This window comes from Coenobita brevimanus, chromosome 18 (assembly GCF_032717465.1).
Source record: "Coenobita brevimanus isolate Jiangsu-jjx chromosome 18, ASM3271746v2, whole genome shotgun sequence".
NCBI classification, from domain to species: Eukaryota; Metazoa; Arthropoda; class Malacostraca; order Decapoda; family Coenobitidae; genus Coenobita; species Coenobita brevimanus.
This window is the reverse complement of record NC_136971.1, coordinates 32,344,353-32,366,436: the sequence shown is the minus strand read 5'-3', so window position 1 is coordinate 32,366,436 and position 22,084 is coordinate 32,344,353. Positions and strand designations below refer to the sequence as shown.

The 22,084-nt window shown below is 42.0% G+C and overlaps 1 non-coding gene across 1 annotated transcript; it reads right to left on the bottom strand.

Annotated features, from left to right (window-relative positions):
• Positions 1-9,165: 9,165 nt before the first annotated feature.
• LOC145391552 (5S ribosomal RNA) lies at positions 9,166-9,284 on the bottom strand. The gene has a single exon (XR_013895870.1). It is a non-coding gene; the product is annotated as a 5S ribosomal RNA (ribosomal RNA).
• Positions 9,285-22,084: the final 12,800 nt, after the last annotated feature.

Here is a 22,084-nt window from a genome sequence, read left to right as displayed (position 1 = left end):
TTATGAGATTGTTTGTTTCTAAGGGTAAGAAGGTGGTAGGGCATGTGTATGGGCAGGGTGGACGGATGGGTCTGTGGGAGGAGTGGCTAGATAGGATGGTTGAGTTTCCAGGGAGGGAGAGGGGCTGGGGGGGTGAGAGTCCAGGGAGAGGTGGGTGAGTATAGTGGCGGTGTTGGGTGGGTGATGTGATGGATGGCATTGTTGGGCGAGCAGGATGGCATTCGTCAGTGGGGAGCGTGGGTGCCCTGGGTGGATTAGCAAAATGTGTACCCGGAATGAGTGGGGAGAGTGGGTCCATGGTGAGTGGGCAGGGTGGGTCGCCAGGGTGGCGGTGGGTGAGTGGTTGGGTCGGTAGGTTGGGTGGTTGGATAGGTCCAAAGTGGGCAGGGTGGGTAGTTGAATGAACGGATGTGTAGGGTGGTACTGTTGAGTGAGACTGGTAGGTGGTAGTAGTGGGTGGGAACGGTGGATAACTGGGACCAGTGGGGAGGTTGGGTAGCCCAGGTAACTGGGCAGGGGGTATGGACGGGATGGGGTTGGTGGGATGTGCTCAGTGGACTGAGTAGGTCGGTGGATGACTGGGTGGGTAGATGTGTAACTTCCCAGACGACAAGGCAGGAGAGGGACTCGTGTGGCTAGAAATAAAAAATTTTGCTGTTACCTGAATTTTATTATATCCTTTAGAAGCTGTTAAATAAATATTTGGATTCTACAGTCCATATATTGGGTCATCCTACTGAAATCTGCTAAAACATCTAAATAATTGCATCACATGGCATTAAAGGTGAATTTACTCACGTAATTATTCACCAAATAGTAGAATAGCTGAATCAAACATTACATTCAGCAAGACGTGATGGTGGAAGAAGCTTCAGACTTTCGATCCATCCGCCAAGCGAATCAGTGCTTTAGTGGGGGTAAGGATGGTATGTTGGGGGATTTGGACATCTGCAATTAACCGCACATAAGTAGCAGACTAATGACGGCATCCCTGTCCCATTAGTAGTGTTCAAGACTATACATTTTTCTTTTTATGCAAGAAAGAAGGAACCAAATGGCAAGGAGCCCTCAAACCATTCCTTCTAAGAAAAATACAAAAGAGAGCCAAAATCAAGATCCGTTCATTTTTAAGATGCCTGGACACACTGCGTTTGAAAGACTATAGATCATAGGAAATAGGAAATACAGACAAAGGGAGACAGTTCCAGAGTTGACCTGTTGCATAATTGAAGGACTGGGAGTAACGGTTAACTCATGCATTAGAGAGTTGGACAGAAAAGGGATGAGAGTTTGCTGCTAGACGGGTGCTACACACCAGTCGTAGAGATGGAGGGATGCAAACAGACAGTTCGGAGGAACAGTGACCATTGAAGCAGTGATAGAAAAGAGATAAAGATGCAACAGTGTGGCAGAGACAGAGGTTGAAGGGAGCCAGTAAGAGGAGGAGAGTAAATGAGACGAAAAGCCTTTGACTCCAACCTATTGAGAAGAGCTGTATGTGGGGAGCCACCCCACACATGAGAGCTGTACTCTACACAAGGGCGAACAAAACCCGTGTATAAAGTCAACAACTGTGCAGGGGTAAAGAAGGTACGGAGTCGGCTTAGCACACCCAGTCTCTTTGAAGCAGATTTTACAAGAGATGCAATATGATCTTTACAAGATAAGTCCCGAGTGAATGAAACCCCAAGCATGTTCAAGGATGATGCAGGATTCAGCTGAATATTATTAAACATTAGAGGGTACTCCTGTGGAAGATTGTGTCGGGTTGATAGGTGTAAAAAATGAGTTTTTGATGTATTAAAAACAAGGTCTTTATTATCCTAGTCAGAGATATGAGCCAAGTCAGACATTAGGTGTGCCATTGCCTCATCCCTTGCTTGTTGAAGTAACTGCTGAGATGGATGTTGTGGGAACCGAATGGAAAGGTGAAGGGTGGAATCATCAGTGTACGAGTGGATAGGGTTAGATGTACAGTTTAGAAAGTCATTGATGAACAAAAGGAAGAGAGTTGGTGATAGGACAGAGCCCTGAGGAACACCACTGTTGATAAATCTAGGAGAAGAACGGTGGCCGTCTACAAAAGCAGCTATAGAACGAACAGGAAGGAAGCTATAGATGAAGGCACAGATAGGATAGAAACCGTAAGAGGGCAGTTTGGAAATTAAAGAATTATGCCAGAGTCGATCGAAAGCCTTTGAGATGTCAAGTGCAATGGCAAAGCTTTCGCCAATGACCCGAAAGGAGGATGACCATGAGTCTGAAAGGTAGGTGAGAAGATCGCCAATGGAGCGTCCCTGACAGAACCAGTATTGACGATCAAAAGGAAGGTTGTGATAGGAGAAATGCTTTAAAATTTTTCTGTTAAGAATTGACTCAAAAACATTTTAGACGCAGGATGTTAAAGCAATTGGACGATAGGTAGAGGGTTGGGAATGGTCACCCTTCTTTGGGACTGGCTGAATGAGAGCAGACTTCCAGCAAGAAGGAAAGGTACATGTTGAAAGACAAAGGCGAAAGAGTTTACCTAGGCAGGGTGTATTCACAGAAGCACAGTTCTTGAGGACAACAGGAGGGACTCCATCAGGCCCATACGCCTTGTTAGTACTGACGCCAGTGATGGCAGAAAATACATCACCTGATGAGATTTTAATATCAGCCATGAGAAAGTCAGAGGGGAGAAGTGATGGAGGAACAGCACCGGAATCGTCTAAGGTAGAACTGGAGGAGAAAGTCTGAGAGAAGAGATCTGCTTTATCAGTAGAAATAAATAGCTACAGAGCACATCAGAGTAGGAAAGAGGAGGGAAGGATGATGAGGTAAAGTTGTTAGAAAGGATTTTGGCAAGGTACCAGAAGGAACGGGAAGAATTCGAGTTGGAGAGTTGAGAGCATTTAGTACGGATGAAATTGTTTTTAGCAGAGTGAAGAACAGACTTAGCACGATTTCGGGCAGAAACATCAACAAGATGTGATACAGGCGTGGGTTTGCTCTGGTGCCTTTTATAGGCCCTCTCCTTGTTGAGGACAGCATTAGAACAAGCGTGATTAAACCAAGGCTTTCTTGCATTAGTCAAATGATATGAGAAGGGAATGTATGCTTCCATGCCTGACAGAATAACCTCCATATTGCGCAAAGCACACTGAGGTGGCTTCTGGCCATGGAAGCAATAATCATTCCAGGGAAAATCAAAGAAGTATCGCCTGAGGGCCTCCCAATCCTCAGCTCCAAAGTGCCACAGACGACATTTCTTTGGAGGGTCCACAGGCCGTACCAGAGCGATAGGACAGGTCACGGTAATAAGGTTGTGATCGGAGGAGTCCAACAGAGAGGAAAGATTAACAGTATAAGCAGAAGGATTAGTTGTCAGGAAGAGGTCAGGTATGTTGCAGCTCTCTCCAAGGCAGTCAGGGATATGGGTAGGGTGCTGTACGAGCTGCTCAGGTCTTTAATAGAAAAGATGTAGGCTTGTTCACCAGGTGGATCAGTGAAAGGAAATGAGAGCCAAAGGTGGTGGTGAACATTGAAATCTCCTAGAATGGAGGTTTCTGAGAAACGAGAAATGGATAGAATGTGTTCCATCGTAGAAGTAAGATAGTCAAAGAATTTTTCATAGTAGAATTAGGAGATACGTAAACAGCACAGATATATTTATTTAGAGAATGACAGGAAAGTTGAAGTCAGAGAGTAGAGAATTCAGAAGAATCAAGTTCAAGAACATGAGAGCAAGATAAGTCATTGTGTACATATACACAACAGCCACATTTGACTCTGAAATGAGTATAGAGAAAGTAGGAGGAAACAGAAAAGGGTTTGCTGTCAGTTGCCTCGGACAGCTGAGTCTTTGTCAGGAAGAGAAGGTGAGGTTTACAGGAGGAGAGGTGGTGCTCGACAGAGAGAAACTTTGAGGAAAGGCCGCGAATGTTGCAGAAATGAAGATGTGAGTCAAACATTGGTTCCAGGCATCTCGTTGAGTCGTCACCGGGAGAGGGGAAACAAGGCAAGATATTATTAATTGCCATCAAATATATTTCCGGAACATCGTATCAGGATATTAGGAAACTTATTTTACTGAGTTAAGTGTCACGCCAAACTCTCACTTCAGGCTAATAAAACCTCGCCTTTTCACTCCGTTATAGCACCGTCGACCGTGTTCTCTTTGCCGTATTACAAAGCAGAATTCTTAAGCCTATTCACTCGCATACAATGTTTGTCAGGAGTTACAAGTAGGCTCCTTCACAAAAGTTTCGTCATTCCTGGATCTTCAAGTGTTTTAATTGTCCTGTAGCCAAATTTAATATACATCCCACACCAACCCGAAATCTCAGATATTGAAAAGAAAGAAAAACTAAAAATATAAACTCTTATCCCGGCTGCTTTTCAAAGCAACTGTCAGAAGTTATTAACTTTTGAAGCGTGGCTGGATTCTTTTTGGTGAAAAATGAAACTATTGTGGCGTCAGCCATATATTTATGAAACTAGTCGGCAACACTTAATTTGGAAATAAATTCATTTTTGGTTTATAGTCTTCATATCCTGATGTTACCCAAGGCTTCGTTTAGGTCGCTCTCAGTTATAATTATATCTGGATATTTCAGTTACTCATTAGCTTTCTTTACGATGGCTATAGTTCTCCTACATTAATTTGGCAAAATATTTCCGTCATGTTACAGCTTTTTCCCGTAGCTCAATGGCAGAATATGATACTGTACTACGGTTCTTCATACAGCCCATAACTGTTTTCGTTACTAGCACCATATTCTAGTATCATTTCTTGGGGTGGTCGGTGGGGACCAACATCATCCACTTACATAGTGGAGTCGTACTCCATTTCAGGGTAGCTCTACATTGAGTGGCAAGCTAAATGATTTCCTGTGAACCAGGAAATCATTAAACATGGTGGGTAATAGCCTTATAACCAAGCAACACGTGTTCCCTACATGTCAACAAGTGGGTTGGCGGAGAGTTAGTGCCCCTACCAGGGGAAAAAAAAAAAAAAAAACTAACTAAAAATACAGTCGAGAAGCCTCGGACCAGGACTGACAAACAGGCGACGATCATGGACGTAATAAAGGACATGGTTCGGATTGCAACATGGAATGTAAGGTGTGCAAATGATGAGGTGAAGCAGAGAGAGAGAGGTTGCCCAGGTGCTTGAGGATGCAAAAGTGGACGTATGTGGATTAACTGAGATTAAATGGGGAGGTGAGAGTATGAGAGCCTGGGAGTATGGATGGGGTATAAGCGCGGGAGCAGGTGAGAATGAGAGGGCAAAAGTGGGTGTATGCATTGTGTGCAAGAGATGGAAGAGGAATATAAGAGAGTATGGTGCAGTTGGTTCAGAGATAGTCTGGGTAAGATTACAAGCAGGATTACAAACGAGGGCGATCGTGTGTGTGTGTGTGTGTGTGTGTGTGTGTGTGTGTGTGTGTGTGTGTGTGTGTGCGTGCGTGCGTGCGTGCGTGCGTGCGTGCGTGCGTGCGTGCGTGCGTGCGCTCATGATCGTGCAAGCAGAGTCAAAGAATAGTTCTGGGCAAATTTGGAAGCATGCATGGAAAAGTTGGAAAGGAATGAGAGTGTTTTAATTGGAGGTATGAATGGAAAAGTAGGGAACGTGAAGATGGATGAAGTAATTGGTGAGTGGGGTGTGCCTCCAAAAGTGGATGAGAATTGCAGTGCTCTAGTGGGAATTTGTGCAAGGAGGGGGTTGGTGATAGCTAGTACTCTCTTTAGGCACAATATGATCCACAGGTATACATTGCGAGTGATATAAAGGGTGAGTGGTGAACTGCATGAACGGAAGGCAATGATGGATTACGTGTGTGTGAATGAGAGAATGTGAAGGTATGAAATATATGCAAGAGCATGCAGAGGTTGGGATAGTGTACCACCACTTCCTGGTGGTGAAAGTCAAGGTTCAAGTGCAATGGAGGAATAGAAGGAAGGAAGGACAGGAAAGAAGTAGTTCATACATGAAGGGTAGAAAGGGTACAAGAGGATGGGGGAAAAAAAAAAAAGAGCCGAATTTAAGAAAGAAGTGAAGGAGCGATTGGGTAAATATGATTTGAAGCAGATAGGGGAGGTGGAAGGTGTGTGCAAGATATTTGCAGAAGAATTATGTGCAGCATATGAGGTGGTGTGTGAGGTGAAGGAAAGGAGAACGGAGGAGCAAGGAACAGCATGGTGAAATGAAGAGGTGAGACAAGCTGTTGCACACAAGAAGAGAGCATTTACTGAGTAGATGGGAAGCGGAGGCATGGAGGAAGCTGAGAGACGGGAGAGAGAAGTGAAAAGATTAGTTAGAGAGAGCAATAAGAGAGTGGTTGAGGAATTTGGAAGGAATATGACCGTAAAGTGGAGGGAATGCAACAAAATTATCTGGAAAGAAGTAAAGACAGTTATACAGGGTGATAAATTTAGTAGGGGAGTAAAAGACAAAAATGGTATATTGCTAGTGGAGAAGGAGGAGAAAAAGTGACCAGATGGAGAGGACACTTTGAGGAACTATTAGAGATAGAGATTGAAAATAATGAGAGTATAAGTGGCTAGAGAATTGCAAGGAAAAAGTGGGAGGTGAGAAAGGAGGAAGAAATCAGTAGGATGGAAGTAATAGAAGCTAAGAAGAAAATCAAAATGGAGAAAGCCCCAGTAATTGAGGAAGTGTGTGGTGAAATGATGGAGCATGGGGGAGATAATAGCAGAATGGATATGGAAGATGTGAAGGTTAGCTTGGGAGGAGGACAGTCCCTGAGGATCGAAAGTCAGGTATAACTTTTCCCCTGTACAATTGAAAAGGGGAAAAAGAAATGTGTGATAATCATAGGGGCATTTGTCTTCTGAGTGTAGTAGGAAAAGTATATGGTAGGTTTCTTACTGACAGAGTTGGGGATAACAGAGGAATTAGTTGAAGAAAAGGCAGGTTTTAGGAAAGGAAGAAGTTGTGTAGATCAGATATTCATCCTTATGTCTATTGTGGAAAAGTTTCTAGAGAAGGGAAAGTAATTATATGTGGCCTTCATGGATTTAGAGAAAGTACATGACAGAGTGGAGAGACAAGGAATGTGGAAAATATTAAGAACGTATGGAGTAAATTGGAAGTTGTTGAATGCCGTGAAGAGATGTATGAGGGTGCTAAGGCTACAGTGCATGTGGATAGTAGACTGAGTGAATTTTTCTGTCTGAATATTGGATCGAAAAAAAAGATGTGTCATGTCTCCATGGTTGTTCAGTCGGTACATAGATGGGGATATAAAAGAGATAAAAGATAGGGCAATGGACGTTGGAGTGGCCCTAATGAAAGAGGGCAGCATTTGGAAATTTCCTGTACTGTTTTTAGCAGATGATACTGTGTTGTTAAGTGAAGGTGAAGGGGAACTGCAAGGCTTGGTGAATGAGTGTGGGACAGTTTGTAAGAAACGGTATCTAAAGGTGAATGTAGGCAAGAATAAAGTTATGGTCTTTGAAAGAAATGAAGTCACTGGATGATGACGAAATCGAAAATATGAGTACATTTATGTACTTGGGTAGTGTGATGAGTAAGTACCGAAATATGGAGGATGAAATACTTGAAAGTGTACATCAAGGAAGAAAGGTTGCTGGTTCTTTGAAAGCAGTGATATAAATATGGAAGTGAGCATGGAAGTAAAAAATCCTCTGAGTGATAGTACTGTGATACCAACTTAAACGTACGACAGTGAAGCTTGGACCTTGTTGAATGGACACAAGTTAAGAATGTGAACAGTGGAAATGAGTTAACTGAGAGGAGCATGTGGAGTTACATGGAGAGACAGACTAACAAATGGAAAAATGAAAGAGCGTTGTGGTGTGGATGTGGATGTGATAAAAAAGTGAGGAGAATGCATGTGAGTTAGGTGGAGGAGGGCAGCTGGAGGAGGAGGCCAAGTGTGGGATGAAGGGATGGAGTGGAGAGGTATATGAGAGAGAGGCGCGTGAGCTACTGTGAGGGCAGTGGAATGGTGTGGGACAGGGCGACATGGAGGTGATTTGTTTGTGGCCACCCATTAAGGGGCTAGGGTGTCTGGCAGTAGATTGATATATTTTTAGTTATAGCTCAGTATTCAAGATGGAGACCAGAGGACAGGAGCCATTTCTGGGGACAGGTTCGAAAGAATAGGTTACCAAGCAAGTGTTCACTGCATTCTTACTGTTTACTGGTAATGAATATATTGCCCTTCCCCTTTCCCCATCGCTGAACGTTGTTTTGGAAATAGGCCAGCACTGGCATTCAGACAAAGCAAGATTACAATTAATATACCAAGTGGCCACGAAGCTTTACCATATGTCATAAAATGACTAAATGTCATAAAAGACTTTGTGGTTCCTTTGTGGTTGAGTTATATATATATTAGACTTGTGGACGAGCGGTTTTTATATCTTGGAGAGGTAAAGAATAGTATGGGACTATTTTTATTTGTCTTGGAAATATTAACAAGTCTCTCACACAGAGCGGAGTATAGAGTCCAGTCCCGCTAGCTATCTCTCTGTCTCGCTCTCTCTGTCTCTCTCTCTATCAAGTTGCTAAGCCCTTTCTTTTTCTGACCTACCTGTTCTAAGGCTTGTCTCCTTCTGAGCTCTCTTTCCTAAATTCTGGTGTAGCAGGGCTGTGTCACGTGTGTTCCTTGTGAGTGGAAAGTTCTAGCAGCCTGTGTGTGAGTATGTGTGTATGTGTGTGTATGGTCACTAGGTCTTTGTTCACGGTTGGACTGCTGACAACTAACTGCATCATCTCCTTACTGGCTACTTCGTAATCTGTCGTCAGCTTTTCCTCAGTGTAACTTGCAAGCTCATTTCCTTTTCCCAGGCTCGCATAGGGCTGTCTATCTATCTATTTATCTATCTATCTATTATGATTTGTAATTATAATACATTGCTCGGTCACGCGAAAATGGCGTACCATCGACAGTTAATAGTCCTAACATATTAATACATATTATATACACATTATAATGAACTTATAAGCTAATTAAGTGAAATACATAATATTGTAAAAGTAACATAATTGTATGAACATTGTATACATATAATCATCATCATCATCATTGCCAGACGCCATGTATCCCAGACGGGGTGGCCAAGGGCTTAGAGTTAATTATTTTTACAGGGAGGGGCACTAATCCTCCACCAACCCCACTTGACACGTAGGGATGCCAACAGCATCTGGTGTTCCCAGGCGGTCACCCATCCAAGTACTAACCAGACCCAACGTTGCTTAACTTCGCTGATCGGACGGGAAGCGGTGTACTCAACGTGGTATGGCCGTTGGCTATACATATAATATTCATGGTAAATAGTGATTATTTAGTAATATTACATTTTAAACAAGTTGTATACATATTTGAATAAATGCATTAAAGTAAATTATTTAACTATAATACAGTATGTACTTGGATTATTATAGTGAAATGCATACATGCAAGAATTTAAAAAAAATATTTTAAAATTAAGATTATGGTAAGAGTTATTAATATTTCATTTAAAGATAATGGTACTGGTCTGCCATATATGGGTCATTCTTCTCTGTATTTTTTTTTTATATATATAATTAATACTATATACAAAATATATACACTTCATTCAGGGTGGTTAACTGTGATGATAACTCTCCCCCCACAAAAAAATGACTCCAAATTAGCAATTCTTGCATGCATTCTGTGCATTGCGAACAGCAGTACTGCAACTACAATGCAGACGATTATAAAGACAGTAGGTGCTGGGCTATACACATAATATGGGTTGAACATACTCAAACTCAAATCTTCCCAGGGCTTCATTGTTTCATTGATCAGCTGCATAGTTTCAAACTTAGGTGAAGTCAGCTTAATACTTGTGCTCATGTTTAAGGTCATATCAGGCAGTGGGTGGAAATATTTGTGTGTATGATTGAGAATGGCGTAGTGATTGATGGTGGATAAAGTAGATATGCTCGTGTAAATACCGCACAGTAGTCTGGTGCTATGTATAATCCTGATGCTGATGTATGAGATGGTGGTATATCTGGACAGACGATGTAAACTGATGTGTTATGAGGGAAATAAAAAAACTGTGAGTGTCCAATGCGTTGATGGTGTACAAGTTTATCTGGAGCAAAAGTGAAGTTGCAATGATGATGAATATTGTCATTTCTGATGATAGCCATTTCACAAGGGACTGTATCAGTAGGCTGAAACGTGAAAATGTACACAGGACAAAGATGAACAGCATGTAAGGATGTGCGGCACTTTCGTTCAATCGTTGATTCACTTGCGAAAGTGACAGTGTCCCGTCTCTTGGAGACCATGATGAGTTCGGTGTCTATGTTGATGTTGATGATGACCAAAGTGTTGTTATTTTTATAGGGGAAGGGGTGTATTTGGTATACTGTGAACAGGTCTTCAGTGATGAATGGTACATGAACTACCACTGATGTTGGTGTTAGTGTTGCTTCTAAATACGGGTAGTATTGCATAAATTCCCTACTGCGGAACAACGGCTTCAATTTATGTTTATGTATGCCTTGACTAACTATCTGACGTAGCTCATGAACTGGGAGTAAGTCAATTGTGATCTTGCCATCACCAGCATTCGAAATTCCTTGCATAAGTGCCCTGAAACAATCTCTAGTGTTCTCTAATTGTAGTAGAATCGTGTCAATATGTTCTGTGATGATATTAGCTTAAATAGATCTAATCTGGTCATCTGGAGCACCACTTTAGCTACTGTGCTTTAACCCGCCGCATCCTGTTGACGTACATATGCACCCAAACGTTTCGTCACTGTGATTCCCATTGGTACCTATAAATGCGCTGCAAATGCAAGGTCCATCATTTGCACATTTTTCAAATTTTGCACTTGATTTTTGGTACGTATACGCAGGACACCTTCCTCTACCCAAGGCCAGGCAGGGACAATGCCTTACCCAGCATGACCTCCCCCCCCCCCCGCACTCTATTGTCTCGGCAACTCACCTGTTACCAGTGACCTGGCCAGTAAAGACATGTTGCGCCACAGTACTAAATTCAAGGCAAGAGTGTTTCCCCAATCGATGACAATGTGGAGGACAGAGTTTATTTGGAGTTAGAAGAACAAACGATGAGAAATGATGAGCAGGTAATGTCACCATAAAAGGTTGGGTATGTTGATGGGTTTGGTGAGTGAAACAATGCTTATATCACCTATATTACTGTGTGATAACCAATATACTCTTGTACTACATATAAATTCTTACCAAAAAAATAAATATCTACCTATTCTGAGTGTCTGTTGAGGGATGTCTGTTGAGCAAGGAAGAGTGGCTGTGCGTGACAGAAATAAATGGAGAGAAATTGTGAATGAATAAGTGATGATGCAGCCCTGAGGGGATATTCTCTCGCATTTGGTCTGATCAACTATTCAGGTCATGAGCGGGTAAGGGGATGAGTCTGTTATGATGTGGCAGGGGTAAACCAGCTCTGCTGTCGGGCCCTAATGTGAATGTCACTGATTGCATTTCGCAGTTGACTCTTGTGCGGTGTGGTGCGGTGAGGATATGTCCGTTCTCCCCTTTGGGGCTAAGATGCGAGTGAATGTGTTTGAATGAATGAGTAAATGGGGAGTATGTCGTCCTGTCTCGGCTACCTCCCTTTCCTTGGGGGAAGCAGCCTAGGTATATAGATAGATAGATATTCTGAGTGGTTTGGAATAGTTACCCCTTCCATAGAAAACGCCTTCTCTGGAGCCGGGTCCCATAGAAAACGGTGCCAGGTGAGGGTATGGTCACCTGTACCAGCATTTTTAAGCTCAGGTGAGCAATTTCTGTATGAATTTTCAATGTTTCTCATAAAAAGTGGAGGTTTTAGCCCACCCAAAAAATTCGAAAATCTGCCGGGACTGGGGAGATCACTGGTGAAACATCTGCCAGGATGGGGTGGGTTAAACCAGTGAAACGCCTTTGTCGGTGAGGTATGAGTAAGGCCATTTAAATCGGAAAGCATTGAAATGTTGCCTTACACCCCGAGGATGCCTAGAGTATACTGATAGCTATATACCTACCAAGTTTCATACCTTTATGACAATCCGTCTGACCTCGGGCCCTCTTTTGAAGATTTTCGACATGCTGCACTTGGCGCGTGTCACGTGCCACGTGCACCACCTGGGTGTGATGAAACCTTTCAAAAACAAATCGTAAAGAATTGGGCTATCATATGGTGCAAACTAAGCAGTGATCGGCCCTGTGGTTGCTGAGATATAAGGCTCTCAAAAACGTTATGGTTGTTGCAGGGTCGGGCCGGGCCGGGTTGGGCTGGGACGGGTCGAGCTGCTCATATGTAAGAAAATGCCACCACTTGTCGAGAAACTCGTGAGGGCTTCACCCTCTCTCGTAGCCACACCATTAACTTCCTTTCTGTTAGACCGTTTTTGAGTCCTCTTAATTGTTCCCTCAATTGCTATAGTGGAAAACAGACAGACAGACACACGTTTAAATTATATATAATTCATTTCTATATTGGAAAACAGACAGACAGACTGACAAACACACGTTTAATAATCTATAACACATTAAATGTGTGAAAGCCATGTTCTCGATGACATAATAGACCTCGTATCACCTGCTCCTGAACGATTGTTTTTGTTCATTTAACACCTTTACGCATTCAAACTATTATAATCCACTCTTACCTGAATGAAATCCTCAGGCGTTAACTGGAATAGAGCAGCACATTTGTTTTGATTACGAGACGGTTAGATGCCTCTTGTATATTGTACATGCAAACTTTATCAATAATAGTCATTCCAAAAAATTTTAATGCTTCTAATACGAGGTGGCCTCTTAAGAAAGAGAGAGAGAGAGAGAGAGAGAGAGAGAGAGGTTAAGAGGCTAAGGTAGAGAAAATTTTTCCCCCAAAGGATTTTTGTGAAGAGAGCGAGAATAAAATAAAAATGGATGTCCTAGGGTTGAAGTGGTTATTGTGCAACATGAAAAACAAGTTGTTGACAGACAGATGTTACGAAATCTCCTTAGCTAACGAGAACAGCATCCAAATCCATTAGCGTGATGATAATATATATGGGGTAACCGCCAGCCACTTTACCCTCTCCATAGTATGTAAATTCCTGATTAGGCTACTGGTTCAGAGCAATTAATTAAGGGTGTACGACAAGCTTATTTCCATGGTGATATGTGTACATGATTGAGAAAGTCATTAAGAATATTATAAATCCAGCAACTCACACACACACACACACACACACACACACACACACATGCGCAAGCGCGCGCGCTTAGGTTAATTGTCTAAAGAACAGTCATCAAAAGGATATGGATGAAAGGGTAATGTGGAACCCACATCAGTATTCCTCTCTCATCGCACCTCCTGCAGTCTTTTTCATGCCTCCTTCGTACCCTAAAGTCATCATTCACATCCATTACCACCTCCTCTCTGTCTGTCTGTCTGTCTCTCTCTGCATATATTCCTGTTATGTGTCTATGTGTGTCTTTCTCTGTCCATCTCTTTGCCTATCTACCTATCTCTTTGTCCAGTATATCTGTATCCTTATCTATCTATCTGCCAGTCTAACAATCTATTTATTTGCCTGTCATTTCTTTATTTATCTGTCTGTCTGTGTCTGTTTATCTATCTGCTTATCAATTCTCTCTCTCTCTCTCTCTCTCTCTCTCTCTCTCTCTCTCTCTCTCTCTCTCTCTCTCTCTCTCTCATTTTTCCTCTCAGTGAAATCCTACTACTGTGGTGTTACAGTGCAGGATTTGGGAGGGAGTGATGCATATGCCATCCCACCTTTTTTTTATATACTCATGATTGCTTGTAAGAAACAAAGTGTTATTTAACACAATATAATGTACAACTATCTTACACAAATATCTGCATAGTATACTTTTGGTATGAACATGGATTTGGTAATTAATAATGAGAAATTTGGCTGCATTCAAGCTTTTGGTAATTCAATTAGGAATCACGCCTTCCCCCCCCCCCTTCTTCTCCTAAGTGTTGGATATGGCTCCACAGTGTTCAGTGTGAATGTTGAGATTCTTGTTCATGTGCTGTTGACATGTATCCTTCGCAATTTGCTAAAGTTTCAGTCCTGAGCAATCTGGATTCCCATCCTAGAATTTTACAACTGACCAGATCCTAGGCAAATTGAGTTTTTGTGGACTGATGTTGCGGGTTTGAACAAGAACGGCCTGCAACCTCCTTCCGTCTAAAGACAGCGTGTCTCTCAGGAATTCGGGAAGCAATATGGGAATTCTTGCATCTCAGTGGGATCCCGTCAGGGATTGTCCAACTGACAGCTGGCCTGTATTCGAACAATGATGTGCTCTCACAATCGTGAGGGAAACATTCGATTTCTTTCCAGTTAATTCTGGACTGGGAGAGGTGTGTTTTCTAGTCCCTTCACTTTTCAACACATTTATGAATGGGATACTGGGTTGGACTGCCAGAGTCCCTGTGGAGTATCAAATAGTAATTTTAAGGTTACAATCTTAGCTTTACTAATGGTGCAGTTTTTTTTTTTTCATTTAGTAGAGTTTGCTGGAGATATTGCAGAGTGATCTCGAGGCATTTGACCCATGGTTTGCAACTTACTGCATGTGAGGCAGTTCTGTGGGGCTGTGGCTTACCTCAAGTGAGGGACACTTTTAACAATGCACCATTAAGTTTCTTGTAAGAGAAATTTCAAGCAATTTTTATGGGTTATTAAGCTCTCTTTCATCACGACCCCCAAGATTGAACCCAGAAACAACGAAAAAGTAGCTACTGTGAACGACATTCATGCACTTCCTGATGCATTTACAGGGATTAGCACCCTGCTCCTCCTCTTTAGGAAAAAAAAAAAAAAATTTATGCTCAAATCGAAAGAGGGGCTGATAGTGGCTATGGCAAGAATTGGAAAGCTGAAATGTTTTATCTAAAGTAGCACATCACGTTCAACTTATGCCTTATTGGACTAACTGGCAACTCACTGAGACTAACAGGAGCTAGTGCTGCTATTGTAATTGTTGGTATTTCTCTCCAGCTGGGGAATTTCCAACCGCAATAACTCTGTATCTTGTTGAACTGACCAAAAATAGTTCACGGGTACATGTGTCATACAATTTCAAAACGATACAGTAAAAAAAAAAAAAAAATGTACAATGGCTACTGACTGCAATGTTCATTAAATTAATTGCCTTGTTGCCATAAGACTAATGTAATGGTTCACTTTTATTTCCTGTCAGTTATTATGTCTTTAAATGATATTCGATCAGATATGGGTTGACCAAATGACTCAGAAATTGTGATTTGCCTACACCCTCATATAAACATGTTGTGTTGTGGTGGAGACATACTGGACATGCTCATTTTCCTTCTAATACTTTTCAGTTTGGAGCTATTATTTTATTTTTTCACCAAGAAGCATCAGAGTAGGTACAAATGTTCTTTGAGCAAATAATTTCAGACACCATTTTCATTTTGTGTTTAGGCCTTTTAAAAGGATTTATGGGGTCCAAAGTTAAAACAGACAAACACAAATTTGGGGAACCTGTGTTCTATGCTCATTAAACATCACGGTAATTTGTACAGAAGTGTGCTAGTGTGCTGCGGCTGTGAGGAAGCCAGCCTGCATTCCCTTGAAAATGTTGGCAATCTTCAATTTATAGTTTAGCTTTTGTTGCAGAACCAAGAGTGCTGAAGCCAAAAATATGCAACTTACTCTAAAAAGAAGGAAATATTTAAAGCAGCGGGAAGAAAAATTATATGAGACAAAAATATCTGTGAGATGTAGGCTCGTAGACATATCCTTAGGAATTTGGGCTCTTCTTGAAGACTCCGCACAGTGATTGGATCCTTTATCGAAAGAGAGCTGTGTTACACTCGGAGTCTAGTGGATCTGTCTTCCTCAAATTCATTTGGAGAGAGGTAAGTGAACTTCCGTTCAATCGCCATCACGTTACGTTTAGTTGCAGAATTTTCGGCTGTGTACACATAAAACACTCTGATCAGTGCTCCCTTCCTGAGTTTGAAAATTTGATGAAGAACAGAGCACTTAAAATTGGTTGGTTTGTCCTAGCTGCTTAACCCTAAAAACTGAATTTCAGAATCTCAGAAGTGAAACGCAAAGAAAACTGCGTGATATGGAGAGCAAATGGTGGACTGAGCAAGCAAAAAAGAGATGCAAAGACTGCATGATATTAGTGAGCAATATGGGTTCTACAAGTCCATAAAAACTATCTATGGGCCAACCAAACACACCATAGCTCCTGTTCAGTTATCCGAAGGAGAGCTCTTGAAAGACAAGCAAGCAGTCCTACAAAGATGGGCACAACACTTTAACACCTTACTGAATCGAAGAAACCTGGAGGAGCAGAATATCCTTGATAACATCCTAAATGCTCCTCAAGAAACAGATCTTGATGTTTCACCTATACTCGCAGAAACTCTTAACGCCACCCGATCTCTAAAAAATAACAAAAACCCTGGCGCTGATGGTATTCCATCTGAACTTATCAGCATCTCCATAATCTCATACTGACTCTATGGAACCAAGAACGAATTCCATGTGAATGGCTTACATCAAATACTGAAACCATCTACAGGAAGAAAGGGGACCTCTCAAGTTGTGACAACGGCAGAGGTATCTCTCTCCTTGTGAATGCTAGCAAAGTTGTAGCCAAGATAATGATTATCAGACTGACAAAACATCCGTAAAACACAACGTGGATTTAAGAAAGAACGAAGCACACGTGATATGATCTTTGTTGCCCGGCAGATACAAGAAAACTGCCAGGAACTGATCCCTGACTTACATTTTACTTCCATCGATTTTGCAGGAGCATTTGACACTGTTAACAGAGAATTTATGGAATGCTCTTTCTAATCTTGGAGTTCCAAACATATTTCATACCATCCTGAAGAGCCTGCATGACAACATGAATGCTCGTGTGTCCACAGGTGCAAGAAAATCCGAACCCTTCAATGTGGACGTGGGAGTGAAGGAGGGATGTGTCATGATGCGTGTAATTTTCAACATCTATCTAAATGCAGTCACCAACAAATGAACCCTGATGATAGAATTAAAAACCAGTTCCATCTGTACGGTAACTTACATAATCTGAGACGTCTTCAAGCACAAAGACTGAAGTAGCTCATTTCCCAGAGCTACAATACGCTGATGATTGTCCTGTCCTTGCACATACCCGAGAAGGCCAACAACAGTCTCTCACTTTCGTCTCCAACATATACCATGCAATGGGACTCCAAATAAATGTCAATAAAACAGAATATCTCAGAGAAAGAACCCAGCAGAACCTCTTGCAGTTCAGATAAATGGCAAAATGTAACACAGGTAGATAATTTTATCTACCCTGGAAGAGTGCTGACAGATGAACATAACTCTAATGCAGAAGCCCTTGCACGAATCAACCACGCCTCAGCTTCTATTGAACATCTCAGATCTAGAATCTTTGAAAACACCAGTTTGAAAATCGAGTCGAAGGTATCAGTATATATGGCTGTATGCCTCTTCACCCTCTTATACGAAGCTGAATCTTGAACTAGAGCTTGAGTAGTTTCACATTCTATGCTTACAATGAATTCTAGGCCTCACATGGGAGGACAGAGTCCCTCACTCATAAATTCTCCTGCAGGTAAAGTCAACCAGCATAGAAACCATGCTAACTAAAAAGCAGCTGAGATGGGTCGGACATGTGTTCCGTATGCCTGAGCACCGCTATCCCTGCCAGGTTCTGTATGACCAACTCCCTGCAGTACACTGCATCCCACAGGGACAGAAGAAGTGATATAAAGATCATATAAGGACAACTATGAAGAAGTGCAACATCATACCAAAAGATCTTGAAACCAATGCCTGGGACAGAAAACAGTGGCGAACCCTCTGCAGCAAGGGAACAATTCGTCATGAAGAAACTCAGAACTTGGCCAAAGAACGTACGCAACGGTGGCACCACAAAAACCGAGTTCTCCCAGCCAACCTGGATTTGACATGTCAACTATGTGGCAAAGTTTGCCGATCCAGGACTGATCTGCACAGTCACACACGTTGACACCAAAGACTATGAGGAACATTATTAGTCTTGTGGATATAATAGGCGTTGCCTTCTGTAGCAGAAGGACAGCTTTAAGTATGTAAGTGTGTGTGTGTGTGTGTGTGTGTGTGTGTGTGTGTGTGTGTGTGTGTGTGTGTGTGTGTGTGTGTGTGTTGTTAAGAATGACTTTATATTTCTCCCCTGAATCACATCTTTTATACGTTTCTGCCCGGAATCGTGCTAAGTCTGTTCATCGCTCTGCTAAAAATAATTTCATCCGTACTAAATGCTCTCAACTCTCTAACTCGAATTCTTCCCGCTTCTTCTGGCACCTTGCCAAAAACCTTTCTAACAACTTTACCTCATCATCCTTCCCTCCTCTTCTCTACTGTGATGGCTCTGTAGCTGTTTCATCTACTGATAAAGCAGATCTCTTCACTCAGACTTTCTCCTCCAATTCCACCTTAGACACTACCGGTGCTGTTCCTCCATCGCTTCCCCCCTCAGACTTCCTCATGGCTGACATTAAAATTTCTTCAGCTGATGTATTTTCTGCCATCACAGGCCTCAATACTATTAAGGCATATGGGCCTGATGGAGTCCCTCCTGTTGTTCTCAAGAACTGTGCTTCCGTGAGTACACCCTGCCTAGGCAAACTCTTTCGCCTTTGTCTATTAACTTGTACCTTTCCTTCTTGCTGGAAGTCTGCTCTTATTCAGCCAGTCCCAAAGAAGGGTGACCATTCCCAACCCACTAACTATCGTCCAGTTGCTTTAACATCCTGTATATCAAAAGTTTTCGAGTCAAATCTTAATAGAAAAATTTTAAAGCTTCTTTCCTATCACAGCCTACTTTCTGATCGTCAGTATGGGTTCCGTCAGGGACAATCCACTGGCGATCTTCTCACCTACCTTTCAGACTCCTGGTCATCCTCCTTTTTTCCGGACTTTGGCGAAAGCTTTGCCATTGCACTTGACATCTCAAAGGCTTTCGATCGAGCCTGGCATAAATCTTTAATTTCCAAACTGCCCTTTTATGGTTTCTATCCTTCTATCTGTGCCTTCATCGCTAGCTTCCTTTCTGGTCGTTCTACAGCCACTGTTGTAGACGGCCATCGTTCTTCTCTTAGATCTATTAACAGTGGTGTTCCTCAGGCCTCTGTCCTATCACCAACTCTCTTCTTTTTATTCATCAATGACTTTCTAAGCTGTACATCTAACCCTATCCACTCATACGCTGATGACTCCACCCATCACCTTTCCATTCGGTTCCCGCAAAGTCCATCTCAGCAGTTGCTTCAACAACAATGGATGAGGCTATGGCACACCTAAAGTCTGACTTGATTCGTATCTCTGACTGGGGTAAAAATAATCTGGTTGTTTTTATTGCATCAAAGACTCAGTTCTTACACCTATCAACCCAACAAAATCTTCCACAGATATACCCACCAATGTTTAATAATACTCAGCTTAATCCAGCATCATCCTTGAACATGCTTGGGGTTTCATTTACTCGGGACTTATCTTGGAAAAATCATATTACATCTCTTGTAAAATCAGCTTCCAAGAGATTGGGTGTGCTGAGCCGACTCCGTTCCTTCTTTACCCCCTGCACAGCTGTTGAGTCTATGCAAGGGTTTTATCCACCCCTGTGTGAAGTACAACTCTCATGTGTGGGGAGGCTCTCCACATACAGCTCTTCTCAATAGGGTGGAGTCAAAGGCTTTTCGGCTCATTAACTCTCCTCCTCTTACTGGCTCCCTTCAACCTCTGTCTCTTCGCCTCACTGTTGCATCTTTATCTCTGTCGCTACTTCAGTGGTCACTACTTCTCTGAACTGTCTGCATGCATTCCTCCACCTCGACGACGGGAGCGTAGCACCCGTCTAGCAGCAAACTCTCATCCCTTTACAGTCCAACTCTCTAATGCAAGAGTTAACCGTTACTCCCAGTTCTTCATTTATGTAACAGGTCAACTCTGGAACTGTCTCCCTCTGTCTGTATTTCCTGCTTTCTATAATCTCCGGTCTTTCAAACGCAGTGTGTCCAGGCATCTCAAAATGATCGGATCTTGAATTTAGCTCTCTCTTGTATTTTGTTTTTGTCTTGGAAGGAGCAAATTTGCGGGCTCGTGGCCCTTGGTTCCTTCTTCCTCACATAAAAAAAAAAAAAAAGTTGGGTAAACATTTTCTTGCAAACTCAGGAAAATGGTTGAGGAACATAGTGGAAGGTGGAGTACTGGCGGTTATGTGAAGAAAGGTGCGTAACTATGGCTCTTATGGGTTCTCTGTATTAGCAGTGCTACGGTTGCCACGCTTTTTTTTTTTTTTACCAGTGTTGCTAGTGTTGGTGAAGCACACACAGATACACAGTTTATACTGGAGTATTCATTCTGTCTCTGACCAAAGTAAGAAGCTGATTGGCTTAGAAGTACATCTCTCTTTAGCAATAACAGCACTGGCGTCTTTGGCAAGATTAGGGGATATACTTTTCAACATGCTAAAGTGCCTATGACTAACTCTTAGCTGAATTAAATTGTCTACAGTTAACTGGAATATAATACATGAATTATACCGCCCACGAGAAAACGGCTGGCACATGTATTATCACTCGGATTCTTCTGATGCTATGATACTTCAAAATAATCGTCTATCAATGAACCGAAATAAGATGATAAAACATGTGACCAAGTGAAAGCTTAAGAGAAAACCATAGTTCGAAAATCGCAACCCCACAAATGTTTGTTTTTTACTCTTTGGATGAAATAAGCAAAGGACAAATCAATATTGCAGATGATAACAATGAAAGGAAGAACTGTCTATGTCTTATGCCAGAAGAACAATCGATATCGACAAGTTACTGAAGTGCTGGGACAGAAGTCTTCAAAATATCTTGATCCTGCTTCCACCTTTAAATTTCTTCTAAGTTTTGAAGTCTCATATCTGGTGTCATTCCGATTTGAGATAGTATACATCATCATAAGCCTGACCCTATTTCCTACTCTCGTGAATGAAATCAGGGTAAAGGGTAGGTCAAGTAGAATGTGGTGATTCATGACAGAATTAGTGTAACTAGAGGCACAGTCATTGTGGATGTGACTGGCCTCACTGTTCACAAATAAGAGAGGACCGAGTGTGAGTTCTGGGCCATAAGGCAGGGACACTCACGGATGGGGACCGCTACAAGACACCAGCAAATATTCTTGAGTAATATCAAAACCGACAGCAGGTGTTGTCTAGATGAAGATGACTAACTGGTTTCACAGAGAAGTAGTTTTCAGTATGGCCGTCTTGACTTTCATATAGAGACTTTGTTGTGTGGATGTGCACATCCATTTGTGGAGACTTTGCCGCGACATATCGCATATTACTACTATAAAAAGAAATTCAGCTGTTAAAGAAATTAACAACTTTAACAGTTGCCATTGTCTACCAATATACTGTATTGCACTGTACTTTTAACTTTTTCTTCAACGTAGACGAAGGAATGTGGCTGCAGTGCTGTGACAGGCTTGCCTGTAGGCAAGAAAGTAAAGCAGATGTAATGATGGTAAATAGTGAGAAGGTACCAGGACGAAATGGTATATTTCTTCTGTTTCATAAAATTTCCATCGTAACTTCGTGCTGTTCATACACATTCATCATACCTCCTTCCTGCTAGCCTTGCCTCTATTTCATTCTCCTTCCCTCTGTACCCTCCTTCTCTGCATTCATTTCCTATCAAACTCATTTTTTTTTTCTCCCGTCTCTTCTTCCCCTGTCAATACTCCATTTTTTTCTCCTCTCATTCCCTTCTCTTTCTCTATTGCCCCTTGATGTCTCACCTCCTGTCATTCACACTCGCTGCTTGTCGTCTCGTCTCTCCCTTTCCCAATTTATCCACCTATAGAAGCGGCGCACGACTCTGAGGTTGTCATTATCGCACCCTGGCAACCTACCATTCAAAAGTGCGTCCGATTTCGTAACATATTATACACGAATCATATTATTATGCATGAATACATCATACACGAATATTATTATACACGAACATATTATGCACGAATACATCATACACGAATATTATTA